We start from the raw sequence: 22744 nt of genomic DNA on the forward strand, positions 1-22744 counted from the left end.
AGTCAGTGAGACCAAGAACCCACCAATTCCAGACACATGAGGACATTGTGGTAGACCCATTCAACTAAGCTGTGTCAGTATTTGTGGCCAACAGAAAATATGACATAATGCATATTTGGAATTTTAAGCCACTACACATTGAGCTAATGAGTAGAATTATTTTTTCTAATTTTATTTACAGATTGCTCCTAGTTAGTGTATACAAGTGCAATTTAATACTGTGCATTTATCTTGTATCTTGTGACTTACTGAACTCATTTATTAGTTCCAGTTGATTTTTGTAAACTCTTTAAAAATCGTTGCATATAAGTTGATGCCATTTACAATAAAAGTTTATTTTATAAATTTAGAATTGTTTTATTTGTTTTTATTATATAATTTCTCTGCCTAACACCTTTAGTTCAATTTAGTAGAGTAGCAAAAGTAGCCATGCTTATCTGTTTCCCAGACTGTGAGGCAAAGCTCCTAGTCTTTCATCAGCAAGTTTAATACTAGTGGGAAACTTTTATGAATCCTTTTTAGTAGTTCTAGTGAGTTTTTTCTTCCTAGCATGTTAAGGATTTTATAATGAATCAGTGTTATTTGTATCACAAGCTTTCCTGTTTTTATTAAAAGGATCATTTTATGTTCTTCAGTTTATCAATGTTGTGTATTAAATTTTTGGTTTTTAGATATTAAGCCATTTCATTTGTAAAAAGATTGTACTTGGCCACGGTGTATACTTACTTTTATGTGTTTCTGTATTTAATTTACTAGTACTTTTTTAGAATTATGTGTCTTTATTCATCAGCCGTATGTACCCATATTATTCCTAACACATGTTGGGTTTGTCTGTCTTTGGTATAGTAATATTGGCCTCATAAAGTAATTAAGGGTTGTTTATCTCTTATCTATGTATGGTGTGTATTTGTAAAGGATTGGTATTTTGTTAAATATTTTGTATAATTTAATAGTTAAAATATTTGACTCTGATTTTTCTTTGTGGTAAGATTTTTACAATAATTTAATCTTTTATTATAGGTCTTATATCTTCCACTTCTTGAGCTTCATTTGTTAAATTGGGCCTATCAAGTTATTTACTTCTAATTTGTAACAATCCATGTTTCCAGATCTAGGCAGCTGGCATGCCTGTTATGTGGGATAATGTAGATTTGTGAAAGTTTTATGTATTATGTGGGATAATGTAGCTTTGTTACAATCAATAAATAGCCACGTTTTTCCTCTGCTTAAGGATTGAGACTATAATTTTTATACTTCATACTTGCATGCATTGCCTGAGTCAAAAAAGCTATTACATCTAAAAGAAAACAGTGAAGCATATCATTTGACATGAAGTTTTATCAAAATGACACATTAGCCTACCCCCTTTTTCACAAATATTTAGAAAAGAATAAATTTAAATAAGATTACAAAATAATTTAGTAAATAAAGAATAGTATAACGAATAAAATTTTAATGAATCAGGGTTATTAGTACTTAGTAGCCCCTACAATGTTTTAGAAACTATTCACAGTCATTTACACACATATAATTAATAGCTGAGTCTAAAATATATAATACAGAAATTTGTTAATAATGACAAATTGAAATATTTACAATTATATTAAATGACATTAAGACCATCAGAAATCAAATGTTTAACATACAGTAACTAAATAAAGACAAGTAATGATAACTTTATTCAAAAGTTTGATTACTAGCAAGAGAGAAAAATTAATAAAATTTTTCAGCAGTGAACCAAAGATACACACTGTATGACAGAGGGCGAAAATAAATGGCAAGGGTTTAGGCCTAACGATATCATTCATTTTATGACAGCAGAAATTCAACAGGTCATATCTTTTAGGACACTAAAATGACAGTAGAAATTCTAAATTGTACTCAACAAGTAATATTTAGCCATGCACAAATTTTGTTTCTTTAAATTAATTTATAAAATAAATAGAAGATTCCACGAATTATTTTTGTGAGGTCAAGGACATACTAAAAGGAAGCACAGTGACTAGAGTCAAAAGACTTGAAATAAGATAAGTCATTCTATCAACTTAATGTTTTACAAAAACAGTAGTTCTTTTTGTATCTAGGTCAGTTCTGTTCACTGCAGTTAAGTATATATTTTCAAAAAGGCACATAAAACAAAATTTTAAGTATCAAAAGAACTACCCTTTACAAGTGACTATTACTACATATTTGAGAGAGATGTTTTGAATGAAGAAACGGAATATCTCATAAGATGTGGTTGTATGCTGCCCAATGCCTATGAAATACTCTACTCATGTGTGCACTGAATATTTGTGCTTTAAAAAGAAAAGGCTACATATTTTTTAAATATTTTAGTGTAGACAAGTAAAAGTTCTCAAGAAGTTACAAGAACCATGAAAATAATGAATACAGTTTAAAAATATATAAGCACTTGATGAAAGCTAAAGTAAATCAAGAGAATAAGCCAGAGAAGTAATCAAACTGAAAAAAAGTGGTCCCTTCAGATACTGATAGATTACAAGGATGTCAAGTCTGTGTGCTGTCCACCTTCCTCCAAGGGAAAATGGAATAAGCACAGAAATAACATGACTACAGACATCTCAAATGTGATATTTCCCAAATATTGGAACCAAGTTAAAAACAGAAGAACACAAGTAAATAAAAAGAAATTTCTGAAGAAAAACTAGGCCACCATTTTCCATATTAAAATAGCATATTTGAATCACAGCTCGGTAGAATGTAAAGAATAAAAAAATTAAGAAAATGTATAAGTGAAACACTAAACAGAGATAAAAAGATTAGTAAAGCTGAATAATGAATAGAATGAATATAACCAAATATAGTAAAGAGAGATGACATATTATAAGATATAGTTTTAACAAGATAAAAGCTGGGATGAGACGCTAAACATGTTAATTATTTCATTAGAACAAAAAGTATGAATGAGGCAGAGTAAATAAGCCCAGCCAGATCCAAGATTTGGGAAAAGAAAATCTTTCCCTCTATGGAAGCAGCCACAAGTATACATTGCAGAGGGCCCAGATCAGAGAGGAATGAGAAGTGGTTGCCATTCTTGCAATCAGTGTTATGTGTTTTCTTGCAGCTGAGGTTTATATAACTGTTCTAAGTCCAGTAAATTGTCTATAGTTGCACAGCTATTAAGAGGCTGAGACGGCAGTCAGGACCAACTCTGTTAAATGTTCATAAACTACTCTATCTCGTGGAACTTCTCTGGATCTTGGAGACTCTGGAGAGTGACACTTCTGCAAACAGAGGCATAATTTATTTGATATTTTTATCCATCTGTTATTATCCTTTACCATTAGGAACAATCTCCTCTGAAAAATGCTTCTGAACCACCTTAGAAGGTCTTTTAATAGTTTGGGAAAGTGGGGCAGGGCAAGGTGGCTCACGCCTGTAATCCCAGCACTTTGGGAGGCTGAGATGGGTGAATCATGAAGTCAGGAGATCAAGACCATCCTGGATAATACAGTGAAACCTCGTCTCTACTAAAAATACAAAACAGTAGTCGGGCGTGGTGGCAGGTGCCTGTAGTCCCAGCTACTTGGGAGCCTGAGGCAGGAGAATGGCATGAACATGGGAGGTGGAGCTTGCAGTGAGCCGAGATAGCACCACTGCACTCCAGCTGGGAGACAGAGCAAGACTCCATCTCAAAAAAAAAAAAAAGTTTGGGAAAATGGCTGAGGGTTGAGGTTAGAAATCCAAGGTAAAACATTATGTTATTTATTTTACATCATAGAAGAAATCTGAAAACACATAGAATGCACTCCACTATTCATAATTTTTTTGAGTAATTTCAGGCTATGTTTTTGACATAGACTAAGTTAAATTACTGTGCCAGAGACAATTTCGTCTCTAAAAGAAAGTGACATAAAATAGATCTGCAAAGATACATTTTCTCCTGCTGCAATTTAACTAAACAGCTGAGTGCATCTTCAAGTTGTACTTTGAGTTCAGTAAGATAAATCTGTTTTTTAAGACTCCAAATCTAGCACTAACAATGGGTCAAATCCCTGCAACAGACATGAAAATCACAAAGAGCTAATGCGTTCCTCATCCTGAAATTCTCGCTGCCAGCACAGCAGTCTGAAGTTGACCTGGGTCAATTGAGCTCGGTTGCGGGGAGTGGAGTCCACCATTACTGAGGCTTTAGTAGACAGTTTTCCCCTGACAATGCCAAGGAGGCTGGGAGGTCTGGGTCAGGTGCAGCAAAGTGGCTGTGGCAGACTGCTTCTTTAGATTCCTCCTCACTGGGCAGGGCATATTTGAAGGAAAGGTAACAGCCCTAGTTAGAGGCTTACACAGAAAACCTCCATCTCCCTGGGACACAGCACATGGGGGAAGGGGCGGCTGTGGGTGCAGCTTCAGTGGATTTCATCATTCCTGCCTCCCGGCTCTGAAGAGAGCAGCTGATCTTGACTAGAGGGATTCTGCCAGCACAGTGCACCAGCTCTGCTAAGAGGCAGACTGTCTTCTCAAGTGGGTTCCCCATGACTCCTGACTGGGAGAAACCTCCTAACAGGGGTGGACAGACACCTCATACAAAAGTGCTCCAGCTGGCATTGGGCGGGTATCCTCTTGGGATGAAGTTTCCACAGGAAGGAGAAGGCAGCAAATCTTTGCTGTTCTGCAGCCTTTACTGGTGATACCCAGGTGAACAGGGTCTGGATTGGACCTCCAGCAAACTGCATTGGACCTGCAGAAGAACGTTGCTGTTAGAAGAAAAACTGACAAATAGAAAGCAACAACAGCAACATCAACAGGAAGGACCCACCGCCAAAAAAAAACCCCATCCAAAGGTCATCAGCCCCAAAGTAGATAAATCCATGAAGATGAGGAAAAATCAGCACAAAAATGCTAAAATTTCCAGAAACCAGAATGCCTTTTCTCCTCCAAATGATCGCAACCCCTCTCCAGCAGTGGCACAAAACTGGATGGAGAATGAGATTGAAGAATTGACAGAAGTAGGCTTCAGAAGGTGGGTAATAATAAACTACTCTGAGCTAAAGAAGCATGTTCTAACCCAATGCAAAGAAGCTAAGTATCTTGATAAAAGGTTATAGGAACTGCTAATTAGAATAACCAGCTTAGAGATAAACATAAATGGCCTGATGGAGCTAAACAAAGGCTTTAAGATATATGGGACTATATGAAAAGACCAAACCCACGATTGGTTGGTATACCTCAAAGTGACGGGAAGAATGGATTCAAGCTAGAAAACAAACTTCTGGATATTATCCAAGAGAACTTCCTCAACCTAGCAAGACAAACCAACATTCAAATTCAGGAAATACAGAGAACATCACTAAGATACTCCTTGAGAAGAGCAACTCCAAGACACATAATCCCCAGACTCTCCAAGGTTGAAATGGAGGAAATAATGTTAAGGGCAGACAGAGAGAGAGGTCAGGTTACCTACAAATGGAGGCCCATGAGACTAACAGCAGATCTCTCTGCAGAAACCCTACAAGCCAGAAGAGAGTGGGGGCCAATATTCAACATTCTTAAATAAAAGAATTTTCAACTCAGAATTTCATGTCCAGCCAAACTAATCTTCAAAAGCAAAGGGGAAATAAAATCCTTCACAGACAAGCAAATGCTGAGGGATTATGTCACCACCAGGCATGCCTTACAGAAGCTCCTGAAGGAAGCACTAAATATGGAAAGGAAAATATGGTACACCACTGCAAAAATGCACCAAAATATAAAGACCAATCGATACTATGAAAAAACTGCATCAACGAATGTGCAAAATAACCAGCTAGCATCATGATAACAGGATCAAATTCACACATAACAGTATTAACCATAAATGTAAATGGGCTAAATGCCTCAATTAAGAGACACAGACTGGCAAACTGGTTAAACAGTCAAGACCCTTTGTTGTGCTGTATTCAGGAGTCACATCTCACATGCAAAGATACACATAGGCTCAAAATAAAGGGAAGCAGAAATGGCATATGAAAAGCAAAAAAAAAGCAAAAAAAAAAAAAAAAAAGCAAAAATACAAGACAAGGTTTCAATCCTAGTTTCTTATAAAACAGACTTTAAACCAAGATGAAAAAAGACAAAGAAGGGCACTGCATAAAGGTAAAGGGATCGATGCAACAAGAAGAGCTAACTATCCTAAATATATACCTACCCAACAGAGGAGCACTGAGATTCATAAAACAAGTTCTTAGAGACCTATAAAGAGACTTCGACTCCCACACAATAATACTGGGAAGTTTTAACACCCCACTCCCAATATTAGACAGATCAATGAGACAGAAAATTAACAAGGATATTCAGGATTTGAAATCAGCTCTGGACTAAGTGGACCTAATAGACAACTACAGAACTCTCCATGCCAGACAAACAGAATATACATTCTTCTCCAGGCCACATAGCACATATTCTAAAATTGACCACATAATTGGAAGCAAAACACTCCTCAACAAATGCAAAATGATGGAAATCATAACAAACTGTCTCTCAGACCACAGTGCAATCAAATCAGAACTCAGGATTAAGAAACTTACTCAAAACCGCATAAATACATGGAAATTGAACAACCTGCTCCTGAATGACTACTGAGTAAATAACAAAATTAAGGGAGAAATTAAGTTTTTTTTGAAACAAATGAGAACAAAGAGACAATGTACAAGAATCTCTGGGACACAGATAAAGCAGTTTTAAGGGGGGATATGCTGGCACTAAATGCCCACAACAGAAAGCTGGAATGATCTAAAATCGACACCCTAACATCACAATTAAAATAACTAGAGAATCAAGAGGAAACAAATTCAAAAACTAGCCGAAGAAAAGAAACGACTAAGATCGGAGCAGAACTGAAGGAGATAGAGACAAGAAAAACTGTTCAAAATCAATGATTCCACTAGCTGGTTTTTTGAAAAGATTAACAAAATACATGGACCACTAGCTAGACTAATAAAAAAGAAAAGAGAGAAGAATCAAATAGACACATTAAAAAATGATAAATGGGATATCACCACTGATTCCACAGAAATAAAAACTACCATGAGAGAATACTATAAACATCTCTACACAAATAAACTAGAAAATATCGAAGAAATGGATAAATTTCTGGACATGTACACTTTCCCAACACTAAACCAGGAAGAAGTTGAATCCCTGAATAGACCAATAACAAGTTCTGAAATTGAGGAAGTAATTAATAGCCTACCAATAAAAAAACACTGAGAACCAGATGGATTCACAGCCGAATTTTACCAGAAGTGTAAAGAGAAGCTGGTAACATTCCTTCTTAAACTATTCCAAACAATTGAAAAGGAGGGACTCCTCCTTAATTCATTTTATGAGGTCAGCATCATTCTGATACCAAAACCTGGCAAAGACACAACCGCAACAAAAATTTCAGGCCAATATCCCTGAAGAACATCGATGCAAAAATCCTCAATAAAATGCTGGCAAACCAAATCCAGCAGCACATCGAAAATGCTGTCCACCATGATCATGTCAGCTTCATCCCTGGGATTCAAGGCTGGTTCCACATATGCAAATCAATAAATGTAATCCATCACATAAACAGAACCAGTGACAGAAACCACAGGATTTTCTCAATAGATGCAGAAAAGGCCTTTGATAAAACTTAATATCCCTTCATGTTAAAACCTCTAAATAAACTATGTGTTGACGGAAAAAATCCCAAAATAATCAGAGCTGTTTATAACAAACCCCTAGCCAATATCATACTTAATAGGCAAGTGCCAGAAGAATTCCTTTTGAAAACCAGCACAAGACAAGGATGTCCTCTCTCAGCACTCCTATTCAAGATAGTACTGGAAGTTCTGGCCAGGGTAATCAGGCAAGAGAAAGAAATAAAGGGTATGCAAATAGGAAGAGAGGAAGTCGTACTGGTACCAAAACAGATATATAGACCGAAGGAACAGAACAGAGACCTTAGATTGCAGGGATATGGAGGAAGCTGGAAGCCATCATTCTCAGCAAAATAACAGGAACAGAAAACCAAACACCACATGTTCTCACTCATAAGTGAAAGTTGAACAATGAAAACACATGGACACACGGAGGGGAACATCACACATCGGGGCTTGTCAGGGGGCATAGTGAAGGAGAGCATTAGGACAAATACCTAATATATGTGGGGCTTAAAACCTAGCTGACAGTTTGATAGGCGCAGCAAGCCACCATGGCAAATGTAAACCTATGTAACAAACCTGCACATTCTGTGCATGTATCCCAGAACTTAAATTATAAATAAATAAATAAATCTCCAGCAAGGAAGGAAACCAGAGAACAGGTTAGAGTCCTGCTATTCACATCTGAGTACACAGACTCAGTCCCCAACTCTCTTATTTTTATTCTGCCAGCTATGACCTGAATATGAACATAACAGACACACAAGAGTTCCAACACCTGACAATCTGCTTCTGCCCAAGAAGAGTGCCCTCCCTTTTGTCCATACGGCAACTCATGGTACTGAGAAGTGGCATGGGGCTGCCCAGATGAGATGATGAGAGAGGCCTGCCCTGGATGGACCTGTCCTGGGCTGCTCTGTGTTATCTGTAGGTGCACCTGGCCAATGGCCAGGGGTATCAGGAATGAGGGCTGAGTTGATATCTGTGTTATCAGACAAGGTTTTTACATTGAGCCTTTGTAAGGCTAGAACTCAGAATTATCAGGGCACAATGAAAGGACATCTCACTCTCTTGAGCATCTCTCACCAACAGAGGTGAATACAGAGCTGTCTCAAGAATGTGGGTTCCTGGTTTCTTAACTGCTGTGGGGTTCTGTCACCAGGAAAGTGTGTCAAACTCTTCAAGGTTCCATCCACTGGGCCCCTTCTTTCTGTAAGACCTACCTAAAGGCCCTACTATGCTACTGATTGCTCAGTCTCCTCTTCCATGTGAACTCTTTATTTGTACACAGTTATGCAAACACAACTTCCCCTTAATTCCCTGGAAAGGCCTACATGCAGCCTGGGTTCCAGGATATGAGACAGCTGGAACGTAACCTTGTTTTTCTTATCATCTCTAGGACCTAATAAAAGTCACTGTGTATTTGAGGCTTCCCCAGCCTCCTAGCGTGCACAGTGGGGATAATGTTATCTACTTCCTAGGGAATGTATCAGAGGTATATAAGATAAAACATAAAAATCGTTGTGTGGTTTCACCTGTAAATAATGCACACACTTAGAGGTGGAAGCATTAGGAGAATAGGTGTGAGGTAGCATGGGCCACAACTCAAGTAGGCCTGGGGTCTAGCAGTGTAATCTTGGGAAAGTCACTTCCCCACTGGGCTTCAGTTTCATTCTGAAACTGAAGTATGAGGTTGAAATTAAATGTAGATATCATCCTCTGGCATTGATATTGTTTAGCTGTCTGCCCCCACACAAACCTTATTTTGTATTATAACCTCCAGGTGTTAAGGGAGAGAACTGAGGGGAGTTGATTGGATTATGGGGACGGGTTTTACTCATGCTGCTCTTGTGATAGTGAGTTCTCACGAGATCTGATGGTTTCATAAGTATCTGGTATATCCCCTGCTCTCACTCACTTCATCTGTTGGCCACCATAATTGGAAGTTTTCTGAGCCTCTCCCACCCAATCTTGAGGAACTGTGAGTCAATTATCCTCTTTTCTTTATAAATTACCCAGTCTCAGGTATTCCATCATTGCGGTATAAGAATGGACTAATACAAGCATTAAACTTTCTAGTGCCTTCTTATTATATATAGAATTATATCCATGTGCCTTATCTCACCTATGTCAGGGAAAGCCTTCACAAAGTCTCCCAGCACTAGGTGGTTAGTGACTCAGTTTGTAATTAAACAAAATGGCCTACTGCTTGATGTCAGTAGTATGGCACTTGGGTTTTGAGAAAAATGGCATCTTGTTGTAGGTTGGCCAACAGGAGATAGAAGTCCAGCTCAAATCGGTTTTCTTATATAGGCTTTAAGGTGTTGATTAAAAAAAGCTTAAGAAGTGGGCTCTGGATTAGGAGGGGATTGCTGGAAGAAAAGTAGTAATATGGAAAGTCATGAGACATGCACAGTCATCTCCTCTTGCTTCCTCACAGGTCACATGAATATTCAGGGAGAGTTAGTATGAAACATGCAGTGGAAATTTGGGCTCTAACATCAGCAAACTCATTCTCCATGGACTTCAGTTGACCATATTGGTTCCAACAAATTCCAGCCAACTTTTTAAAATCTTATAAGCAGAGGAAACTTAAGTGTTTCAACAAGCTGTTTCTTATCTTTCATTCTAAATATCCAATTTTTAAAGTCTTTTTTTTTTTTTTTTTGATAGTTTGGAGGCACAAATTCAGCTTTTGTCGAATGGAATACACAATAGTGTATGACTTTTGTATTAGTTCAGGCTGCTATACCAAAGAACCATGAACTAGACAGCTTATAGACAACAGGATTTAATTTCTCACACTCCTAGAGGTTAGAAACTTGAGATCAGGGTATTAGCATGGTTGAGCTCTGGTGATGACTCTTCTGAATTTCAGACTGCACACATCAAGTTTTATTCTCATTTGGTAGGAGACAGACATCCCCCTGGGGTTTCTTGTATAAAGCCAATAATCTCAATCATCATGGCCTCAACCTCAGGAGTTAATTACAACCTATCTCCTTATAGCATTACACGGGGGGTTACAATTTTAATACAAATTATTGTAACTCTCAAGATTTTTTTTAAAGCTGTCATTATTCCTCCTACTGGGTTTTTCCTATTTGCTTCCTCAGTCTTTCCCTTTCTTTCTGTCTCTTTTTGTGTGAACCTGTTTGCCTAATTCTGTCTCTCAATTGTATTCCTCGAACAGAGGAAGCAAGCTCCAATGCTATGAGATGCTCTATGTACAGACGCACATAACAAAGAACGGAGAGAGTGCTCAGGCCAGTAGACAGAAGTAAGGTCATGCTCTCAGTCTACACTTAACCCTGCCAATTTTCACAAGCATGAGCTTAAAGTCTGATGCTTTCCTGGTCCACCTTCAGTTGAGATCACTTCCCCAATCTCATAAGGGACGTGAAGGCAGAGGCAGCTAACTAAACTGTGTCCAGATTCTGGTCCACACAAATTGTGAGATAGTATATACTATTGAAAGGTGCTAAGTTTTAGGGCCATGTTGTCAGAAGGAGCAGATATCTAGCCTCATCTCCCGAGCCCCAGGATTCTCCATGCCTCTGCTTATCTCTTCCTCAGGCTGTCTGTACCATATTGGTCCCTTTCTAATCTCTGCCAAACTCACACCTGTAAGACTCTTCACCAAGGGTGGCTTCTCGCTGACACATTCTTGTGCAGAGATGCCTCCCTGTTGTCATTCTCATCATGGATTAAAGATCACCTCAGTGAGGCCTTTGGGTACCCACATGCAATGACTTTGCAGCTCTTCTCAACATTCTACTTTATATGATAGTCCTTGCTCTTTTCTTTTATACTTGCTTTAGTGCTTTTGTCGAGCTGTCTTCAGACTGTTCTGTCCTCAGAGGGGCATGCAGCCATGATGTAATCATTTTCTGTGCTACATGTTGGGCCCACCAAGGTAGCTGGCAAAGGGTGAGTGCAAGGGAAAAGAGATTGGCTAAGTGGGCAATGTGGAAACTGTTGATAATAACATGAGGTGTGTGACTCTTACTTGCTCCAGCTGCTCCGGCAAATCTCAATAGGCACCAGAAACACAGCAGGCTGTAACCACCTCAAGGCCATCACTAACACTGCAGCCCCATGCAGGAACATTATGGAAAAAAATCAGGTACCATTTTTTTGCGTCCTCAAGACACTGACTCTTTAGAGTTCCAGGGGACAAAGGAGCAGGATCAGAAGGCTCCAAGTACAATGAGTGACCTTGGAATCCTCCATTGCCCTCTCTTTGCCTCCACCATTTGGGGTGTGCTATTTACTCATGAGGCACCCTCCCCTTATCCAGGGAAATTATTTAAAACGACTTTCAAATGAGGAGCTCAAAAACCCAACAGGAACTGGCATTTTCCCGTGACTTCAGAGTCAGGGTCCAGTGCTGTGGCACGTTTAGCTCTATCCCATCTTTATCTACCCAAAATCCCTCTGGAGTGGCCATGCCTCTGCCTGATTTGAAGGGCCTCAGGGAGTAGAAGCATTTTTGCAGAGTCTCAGAGCAAAGAGTCCTAGTTCACCAATGAAGAACCAAGGCTGGCAGACACTTATGAGTATGTGAAACAATCGAGGTTACCCACTTCGAGCACCCCTATTTATGAGGAAGAAAACAGTCTTTTCTGTAGCCATTGTCTACATTAGGCTGAGGTGGAGCATAGCTCGTTTTACTTCCAGCTCTCCACAGAGGTGGATGCAGAACCGCAGTCCTGTCCTCTTGAAACCGACCTGGAGAGGACCTCAGGTGAAGCACAACCCTGGAACTGCTCATTCTCTGTGCCCCTGGATATGTATCTAGGGAAGCGGATGCCCTTGCCTTATGGCACATCTGTCCACCCAGCTATTCATTTGTAATACATGGCCTTTAATACTTTGAAGTGAATTTATTTTCACCTAATTTGTTGAGAATTTTTATCATAAAGCGATGTTACCTTTTGGAAAAAAGTTTTCTTCATCTATTTAAATGTTATGCTTGATCCTGGGTCTGTCATTCTGATCAGAAGCTGACAGGTGCATCCATTCCTAGAGAAGAGCATGAGAACGTCAGATCTCACGTTCCGTGAACATGACCTGCTTATGATGTCCACTCTCAGTGTCTGACTCCCTGAAGTAAATTGTGGCCCAGGAACTGTCATCTGCTGTCTTCACTGAATTATGCCAAATGTCTGAAAACTGCATTATATATACGTGATGAATAAATAAGCCCTAACTACAACCTCTTTAGCTATGTCTGAGTGTGCCTGGGGCACACTCAGAGAGATAACAGGATCTCTCTGTTTCAAGGACAAAGTTCAGCTAACAGGAAGCTCAAACGCCCTTTACAAATGTAAGAAAATGTTTGTTTTCTATATAATTGTCCAATTATAGAGGGACATGAGTCATTGTGACATGAAAGACCTTCTGGGGTGAAAGAAGAGAAAAAAATAATAAATACGAACAATCAGAGCATGCCCCAGCAGCCTTTCCACAAAGCCAAGCATTAGGGATCCACTTTTCATGTTTTATGCCATTCATTTCTCACAAAAACCATATAAGGTTGTGGGGGAAAGTTAAATATTCAATTTGAATTCAATTGAACATGGACAAAAGCAATGGTCACTAAGTCCCAGAACAGGTTGCATGAGCCGCTTGAAGCATTCGTCCAGCACTGTTTTGGAGAAGTATCTGTTTCAATCTATTCCTATATGTTATTGAAAAACAACAGACAATTGCAAAAACAAGTTAACCTTTTCATGTTCCTTGAGCCCAGTTGTGAAGAGCCCTCGTGACTGGGCCTCATGCCAAACAACTCATTCCAAAAAGAGCTAGGGCCCTAGGCCACGCCGAAAGTTCATAAGACCTCTTCTTGTCTGTGCACGGACGGGTGACCTACTCTGGAGTCGAGGCTATTGCTTCCCCGTCTGGTCATGAATCCTCCGCAGTCTGGTAAATGTAAATATGTATATATGTTTCCCTTCTCCCCTTCCCATTGCAATTTGCTTATTATAGCTGCACTGCCATTTACATGAGATAAGGCTTGTTTACCCTTAAAGGTTTTTTTGTGTGTGTGTTTTCTTCTCCCCTTGCACGTCTCTCGTACAGAACAGAGGCTCATTTTACAATTCTCTACAGAGAATTGCAGCTGCAAATTGAGGCTGATAAGGATGCACTGGTATCCTAAGACACAGTTAGTAGCTGGCAGAGTCACCACTGTGCCTTGGAGAAGACATATGCTCAACTACTACACAGCTGGTCCAGAAACTATAGAGTGGTGGGGAAGTCCTGGTAAAAGTTGAGAAAAATGTTAAAGAAGAAGAGAGTTTGACCCTGGAAGGTGCTGTCAGGGACTTTGTCAGCTTCTCCGTTGTGCCTGGTTTGGCGCATTGGCATCATTCACACCTCTAGGTTCAGAATAGACTCATTTCCTCTTGGGGAGGGGACAAGACCTTTCATGGCAAGACCATGAAACACCAGAGGCCTGGAATGTGGAGCTCAGATCAGGAAATCCCCATCCTTCAGAGATTTGGGCATGTGGAGGACATGGGTGTTTATGGTGAAAAAGATTTTAGGCCTCTGATATCAAACTTAATGTGCAGGTAGAGAATAATTAAACCATGAATACATTCAAGGCCTTCACGATATCATATCAGCTGTAAGACAACAGCACCCACTTGTATTAATAATCTTTATGAAGAACATTATCCCAGAGAATTCTCAAAAAAACATTCTCAGTCTACAAATGAGAAAACAAGGCTCTGTGATATCAAATGGCTGCTCAGAAAAACACAGGTAAGAATGAGAATCTTCCACGGTGAGGGTTGCATGAAATTCCCTTTAAGCTACCTGAGGCTCTATGTCTGTCCCTGACATAGAGGAAAGGGCATGGGGAAGCCTCACTTTCTTTCTATTTTAGAGACAGGGCACAGGACAAGATACCCTAAGACAACCCTTTTGACTTAAAGCAACTTAACTGGGTCTTTTAAAACCTTAAAAGGAGTCTTGAGAAACAACTACAGCAACCCCACACCTGACAAAGGTGTCAGTGCTCGGGGACTCCAAGGTGAGAGAAACCCCTCAGAGGGCCAAGGAATTGAGCAGGTTAACTGAGGGAACAGAAAATCCAAATAGGTATAAATCAACTGAAAGGTAACTCAAATATATCAGTTGAAAAATTGAAATAGAAACATAATTTTTTGCCACATAGCAGATTGACAAAAAAATTAAAAGAATGTTAACATCCAAGGGGGTCTGGATACACAAAAGTAGATAAATTCAGAAACTACTATTTACAGTATACCTTTCACAACCCTTTTGGAATATATTCCGGCTTTACCTATTAAAACTTTACACTTTCCTACTCTTTCACTGAGTAATCATTTTCCTGGGAGACTATAATCTACAAGGGATTAGTAAATGTTGTGAGCTAGACTGCATTCCCTTCCTAAAAATTATATGTTCATGTCCTAACACCTAGTGCCTCAGAACGTGACTATATTTGAACATATAGCCTCTGCAAATGTAGTTAAGTGAATTAATTGGGGTGCATCCTAATTCCAGATGACTGGAGCCCTTATTAGAAGAGGCAGGAAGGACAGAAAAGCACAAGAGAAGATCTTGTGAACACAGAGATAGAAGATGATCATCTACAAGCCAAGGATGGAGACCTCAGAGAAACCACACAGCCAGTAGCTTGAGGTTGGATTTCTAACTTCCAGAATTGTGAGACATTCCATTTTTGTCGTTAAAGAACTTCAGCCTGTGGTACTGTATTATGGAAGTCATAGCAAACTGTTACAGCCTATTAGGACACAGATAAGATATTCCCTGTAGCGGCCAGGCATGGTGGCTTACACCTGTAATCCCAGCACTTTGGGAGGCCAAGGCGAGTGGATCATGAGGTCAGGAGATGGAGACCATTCTAGCGAACATGGTGAAACTCTGTCCCTACCAAAAAAAAAAAAAAAAAAAAAACCACACACACACACAGAAAAAAAATTATCTGGGCATGGTGACAGGCGCCTGTAGTCCCAGCTACTCAGGAGGCTGAAGCAGGAGAACGGTGTGAACCCAGGAGGCGGAGTGCAGTGAGCAGAGGCTGTGCCACTGCACTCCAACCTGGGCAACAGAGCAAGACTCCGTATCAAAAAAAAAAAAAAAAAAAAAAAGTATATTCCCTGTAACATGGCTAAAGTGGAAATAGAATTTACTATGTCAGGCTCAACCAGTATTAAAAGGCTAAATTACTGAGGGAAAGGCTCCACTTATGGAATCTTATGAAGACATATGAGGGCAAATCTCCTGTCCTGATGAGGCTATAGAGGTGGGCTCTGGGAGACACATGTATAGAGTCTCATAAGACCCTTTTGCATAACTCCCACTTTTTGGGTAAAACCTCTCTCTGGTAACAGTGTGAACTTCTAAGACTTAGAGAAGGTCTGGCAAGGCAATGAAGCTGCCTGCTACAGGAAGTATCTGGGGTGGGTAGATATAACAATAAAAATAATAGCAACATGCAAAGATACTCACAACCTAATGTAAAGTAAAAACAACACAGAAGTGTTTCTTTTGACATTCCTGCAAGCATATGACTGGTTACTGTGCACCTAAGTTGCCATTATGGACTAATGGAGGCCAGATTCCTCTGGGAAGGAACTGTGGGTACTTAATGGAGAAAGCCCTAAACGGTTTCTGGGGAATCCTCACATTTGGGTCATGGTCCTGGGCTTCCCTGGTCTTTTCCATTTGGAGACCTCTCTGTGCCCACCTTGACTCCAGTCTAGCACGGGCCATGGTTGTTGGCATGGTGCACCTGCCTTTTGTTCAATGAGATAGAGTAGTTGGACTCATCAAACAGCTCCTCAGGGATCTCCTGAATAGAGTTCTGCAAAGAGAGTGCCTGGAAGCCTGGCCAAGAGGCATCAATGGCATCCTGGCTTTCCCCGCAGAGGAAATTCCAGTTAGAAAGTCTACTCCCCATATCAGGCACATAGGAGCATTTGCATAGACCTCCAGCCAGGGAGAAAACAAGATGACAGCTTGAAGCCTTAGAATAAACATCTGAACAGACAAAGGTGATCCCCAGCACTCACCTTCCCCTCCTGCCAGCTGTAACCTGTGGTGTAAATTTGACAGGATTTTAGCCTCCCAATATCTGGAAACCTGCTCCTGTCAAGAAAGGACCCATTATCTCTTTCTTTCCCACGAGACGTGGAGATGAGGAGGGGTGTGTGGCTACCGAGATGATATCAAAGGTGAGGCCTGGCCTGGATAGGCCTGCCATGGATGGCCTTGTGTTATCCATGGGTAACCCCTTCCAAATGGCCAGAAGAGCCAGTGGTGCAGAATGAGCACTGTCTCCATCATAAAAAAAAGTTTCTCAGTTCAAGCCTTCCTGAGATGAGAGCCTCAGAAATTCAAGACATAGTAGGAGAACATCTTGCGGTCTTCACACTCTCCTTAGTAAATACAAGGCTGTCTCTAGAATGAGGGCTCCAGGTTACCAGAGTTCTCAACTTCCTTTGAGTTTGTAACTAAGGAAGTGAGGTCACTTCGAGATTCCATCACCTGCGCTCCTGTGTGGGAAAGGCACGAGGGGAAAAGAAAAGGCACCCACAATAGTTTTAAGGATAAACAGCCTTTATCCCAAGTGTATGGCAATGCAGACACGATAAGCAAATAATATAATAAGCAAATTGCAATGGGAAAGAGAGAAAGAAAATATATATATGTATATTTATATGTATATTTTATATATATATACATATATATGCATCTATATATGTATATATACACATTTATATACATATATATATATGTATATTTACACTCACCAGACTATGGAGGATTCATTACCAGATTGGGAAGCAAAAGCCTGGGCTCCAGAGTCGGCCACCTGTCCATGTACAGAAAACGAGAGGTCTCATGAAACCTCGGCACAGTCTGGAACCCTAGCTCTTTTCGTAATGAGTTGTTTGGCATGAGGCGCAGTCACAGGTGCCCTTCACAACTGGGCTCAAGGAACACAAAAGATCGACTTGTTTTTGCAATTATCTGTTGTTTTTTCAATCACTAATGTATAGGAACGGATTGAAAGATTTCTCTGGAACAGCGCTGGATGAATACCTCAAGGGGCTCATACAACCTGTTCCAGGACTTGGTGACCATTGTTTGTGCCCATGTTCAATTGAGTTCATATTAAATATTTAACTTTTCCTCCACATTAGATTCCCAATTCTCAGAACCATGTCCACCACCACAGGGCCTGGCTGGGAATATTGTCACTCATAGAGTTTAGAAGATGCAATGCTGGTCAGTGGTGATGCTAGGGTGTTGGATGAGGACAGCTGGGACAGTCCCTCCAGGTTGAGGGAGGAGTTGGCCTCTCTTGCGGGGTCCTTGGCATGTCATTGCCCCTTTGGGCCTCTGTTTTCTTATGTGGAAAATGTAGGAATGATGAGCCTGTTGGGCAGGCCTCACAAGGCGATCATGGGGCTCAGGGAGAAAGAGAATCTGAGGGTGCTTGTGTCTGGCTCATCCTGAGAGGGATGATGGTGACAGCAATCATGACAGCCACATGAAACCGAGGTGTTAAGAGGCCTTGTGAGGTAGTTGGTTCCCACCACACTTTCCAGTTGAGGAAAGAGCTCAGGGAAACCCGACTGCATGCCCAAAATGACACATCCAGGGAGTGTTGGACCTGGGAGGGAGTCTAGAGTCAGAGCTCACTGGAGGTGGTCAGAGCACTAGACAAGCTGACTCAGGCCACTTATCCGTGTCCAAGGTTAGTGTGGCTGAGGCACAACTGAAAGAAGCATATTTTCACTGACCTTGTCCCTCATCCTAGCAGATGGAGACCTATAAGTTGTCTACCCTGTAGCGGAGCCCCAGAGAGCTCAGATGAAGCTGTGACAGCAGAAGGTGAATGTACCTGTAGTGGGGAAGGGCTCCAGGGTTTCAGAGAACACAGCTTATTTCTCCCAGCTGGAGACCTCCAAATCAAAAAAGCAGAGGGGCTTTCTACTCCAGCCCTTTTCTCCTGGGGCTGCAGTGCCTAAAACACCTTCATTAGACAGACCAGAGGAAGGCCTGGGAGAGCTGGGCTCCCTGTGGCTTTTAAAACAGGTGGAGCCAGGGACCACATGACCTTGTGGCTTATTAAAATCCCACCAAGGAGGTAATTATGGTGAGGTTAATGGCCACAGAGGACAGCTAATGGAAAGACATAGAGAATTGGGAAAAGAGAGCTGAGGGTTTTCAGCTACTCCAAGTGGGTAACCTAGGTAGAGGGCGCCAGGAGGCAGGGGTTTATAAGATTTCAGGGGACAGGACTTGGGTGGGCACCTGAGAGCAGGTGCTCCTCACCACTACCACTCTGATGGTGCAGGTGTCATGCCCTCTCTGGAGACATTCCTCACTGATCTGGTGATGCTGGACATTGCCATGAAGGAGTGTGTGGATGTGAGTGAGCCTGGAGCAGACGGGTCAGGGACCAGGATCCTGAGGTCTGGGAGAAGAGAGTCTTGAACTGAGTTCCTAGATCTCAGTCCTTGCCAAAATTTCTTGCAAGGGCCTCACAGCCCTCCCCACCCCGTAAACAGGGTATTTGACTCATGAGTGATGGAGGCTGCACAGCAGCCATCAGTCCCACTCCCTGAGTAGTGAAGCTGCAGAGCTGCAAGGCCTCTTTTGTGCACATTCTCTGACCCTGGTGGCTCTGGTGGTGGTGAAGCTTGGAAATCCCAGGAAATGGAGGCTACTCATGGACCAGCGGACCTTTCTGATGGTCTTTGGCTTTCTGTCTTCCAGAGAAATATGATCAAAACCCAGAAAAACACAAAGGTGAGCAGTAGCTGAAGTCCTCACTTTGCGGGAGGGTGGAGGTGGAAATCAGAAATCACCCTGGGCAGGACATTCCCTGGTCCCGTCTTCCACATCTAAGATTTATTGAAAGGAAGTAATACACAGAGAAGGAGGAGACCTATCCTAATGCAGGGTGCAGTCAGGGGAGTGAAGTTGATGACAAGTTCCTAGAGGAAGGGCTGTTTACATTCAACTCTGAGAACAAGTTAGGGCTGCATGATATTGGAGGAGAGGTGACAGCCTCTTAAAAGAAACACCCCATAGACCAGCCCTGCTCCCTTCTTCTTTTATAAGGCCCCTACAGAGTCTCTCACCCAGGCCCTGTCAGCAACCTGTCTTTCCCTCTGTCTCCAGAAGATTAAAGTCCTCCAGGAGATGCAGCGGTTCCAGATAGCTGGAAACAATCATCATCTTCAGACTCAAGAGGAATTTCTGGCTTGGTTCCAAGCCTGGAGCAGCACAATCAGAATAAAAGGCAAAGACCTAGCAGATGAGCAGAGGGCAGGAGGGGAGCCTGTCTTGCCGCCAGCCTCACACAGCCTGTGGCCATGGTTCCCTGGCCGGCATCAGGCCCTGTTGCAGCTGGACTCCAGCTGCTGGGGAGGAACTGGGGGACCTGAGGTGTGGCTTCTGGAACCTCACAGCTGTCACTCTTCTCTGAAGTTGCTATCCATGAAGAACAGGCTGTGATAAAATCTCAGAGCCCTTAAGTGCCTGTTGTTGGAATTGCTTTCATGGTTCACTGAAGTTTGTACTAAGCATGGGCTCTGGAAGTCAGGCTGCTCGAATAGGGTCCCAGCCGCACCATTGACCAGCCCTGCGAGTGGGGCAGAAAGCTCACTGCTCTGGCACTTGAGGCATCACGTCGTAAATTTAATGCACCCAATCCCCTTTTCACTGTTACCTACCTTTCTCTATAATCACCATGACCTGATCTCTGCTAGCATTTTTCTTAAAATGGATAAACATATGTTATATAGTATACATTATTCTTCCTCATGATTTTTTTGCTATATTGTATGTTTCCACTCATAAGAGATATTTAGAGCAGTTAAGTTCATAGAAACACAAAGTAGAAGAGTAGTTCCCAGGGACTACACAAAGGGCAATGGGAAGGGAGTGCTGTTTACTGGGTACAGATCTTCAGTTTTAAAAGATGGAAAAAAAGTTCCTTATGAACGTGGACAATCGTTGCAAAACAATGTGAATGTATTTAATTTCTTTAAACTGCACACACACAAAACAATACTAAAATGGTTAATTTTATGTATTTTCATATTTTACTAAAATGTAAAAACTACTTTCTAAAATGAACAGACTATAGCTGCTTGCAAATGGTGGGTGAATATCACAAATGTAATGTTGCATAAAAGACAGTAGACATGCCAGCTTGGGCAACATGGTGAAACCCTGTCTCTACCAAAAACACAAAACAATTAGCCGGGCATGGTGGTGCAAGGCTGCGGTCCCAGTGACTCAAAAGGCTGAAGTGGAAGGATATCTTAAGCCTGGTAGGCAGAGGTTGCAGTCAGATCATGCCACTGCACACCAACCTGCAGAAAAGAAAGAAAGAAAAAAGAAGAGAGAAAGAAGGAAGGAAAAAGAAAGAAAGAAGAAAGAAGAGAAAAAGAAAGAAAGAAAGAAAGAAAGAGAAAGAAAAGAGAGAAAGAAAGACAGAAGAAAAGGAAAGAAAGCAGATAGAAAAGGAAGGAAAGAAAATAGATGTACAAGTATACATACTATATAATTTCATTTATATAAAATACTACAATCAAATAAAACTGAGGTTCTGACTTCCACTAACTGTGGAGTAGCTTGTTCAACTCTCACAAATAACGATGATGAAACTTGAATAAAATATATTATTTTAGAAAAACGCCTATGCATAATACATATATGACATATGTGTTTAACAACTGAATGAAGATTTCAGCTATGCCCACTGTAGCGGAGATAAGCATTGGTTTGACACTAGCCCAATGAACCCTGTTTATAAAACAAAAGTCTTCAAGGTAAAACAACAAAATCCAGAGTTTCTATCTATAATTATCATTTATAGTTTCTAGTACACAATTTTAAAATTCATAAGACTTGTAAAGAAACGTGAAAATGTAATCCATACACAATATCAAAAGCAGGCAGTAGAAGCTATCCTAGGATATTGCAATCAGCAGACAAGAATTTGAAGGCAGTTTTTATGAATACGTTCGTGGGGAAAAAAGAAAATATTCTGTTCATAAACAAACAGATGTGGAACTTCAGCAAAGAAATGAACTTATATATAAAAAAAACAATAGATAAGGAAATGAAAAAAAATTTTGAGTTTGTCCACAGATTTAAAACAGAAGACACAGCAATAGAAATTATCAGTCTGGGAAAAAAAAGTACAAAAAGTTTAAAGGAAATGAACAGAGTTCTCGAGACCTGTGGAATGACTGAGTCTAAGGAGAAGGGAGAGACAAAAAAAAAAAAAAAAAATTAAATAGGGAACAAAAGCAAATCAAAAACTAATAGCGGAATACTTCCAAAAACTATCCAAATACCTAAATATTTATATCCAAAAGGTCAATAAATACAAAACAAAATACAAATAAAACCACAGCAAGGCCATATCGTGGTTTATGAAACAGTCAAGGCAGGAATTTTGCTTGACTTGCTATGATTTCTAATTGCTACTATTTATGGATACTATGGAAATAAATAGTAAGTAGAATGGGAGATAGGTTATTCTCAGAGTTTTTTTTTCTTTTTTTGCAAAGATGACTGTTATTAAAGGTAGATGACTTTCCAGCATGTCGAAAGAGGCGTGGCAGGGGAGGGGCGAGGAGAAGGGTCGGGGCTGAGGGAGGGGCCCTGCAAAGGTCTGGGCGCGCCCAGCTCTCCGCGAGCAAGCGTTATGGCAATGCTGGGCAGGCTGTCGGAAGCTCCCGGGCTCTATCTTGTCAGAGAAAAATCAAACTTCAGGCACACAGTCGTGCAACTGGCACGTGGGGAGACTGTGTCACAATTACAAGTGAGACCACCTGCCCTGGCCATGCTGTCTCCTGGCACGCAGAAGTTTGGGAACAGATAGGCTCCCCACAGCAGGGAGGAATTGCACTGGAAACATGGAGGGGCGGAGGAGAAGATGAAATTTTCCCCGTAGTGTTGGAACTGTAGTCTCAGAGAAGATGAAACTTACCCCGTAGTGTTGGCATTGTAGTCTCAGATCCACTCCCAGCCTTTTTGTCGCGACAGTCGGACTATAATCCCAGCATGCGCTGGGCTTAGGGGCGGTG

The 22744-nt window shown here is 41.0% G+C and overlaps 1 long non-coding RNA gene across 1 annotated transcript; it reads right to left on the minus strand.

The window, feature by feature from the left end:
• Positions 1-1433: 1433 nt before the first annotated feature.
• Positions 1434-22728, minus strand: LOC104005648 (uncharacterized). The gene is made up of 4 exons (XR_010154979.1): positions 22648-22728; positions 12560-12650; positions 4540-4699; positions 1434-4253 (listed from the first exon to the last, which is right to left on the minus strand). It is a non-coding gene; the product is annotated as an uncharacterized LOC104005648 (long non-coding RNA).
• Between the last annotated feature and the right edge of the window lie 16 nt (positions 22729-22744).

This window comes from Pan troglodytes, chromosome Y (genome assembly GCF_028858775.2).
Source record: "Pan troglodytes isolate AG18354 chromosome Y, NHGRI_mPanTro3-v2.0_pri, whole genome shotgun sequence".
In the NCBI taxonomy this organism is placed as follows: Eukaryota; Metazoa; Chordata; class Mammalia; order Primates; family Hominidae; genus Pan; species Pan troglodytes.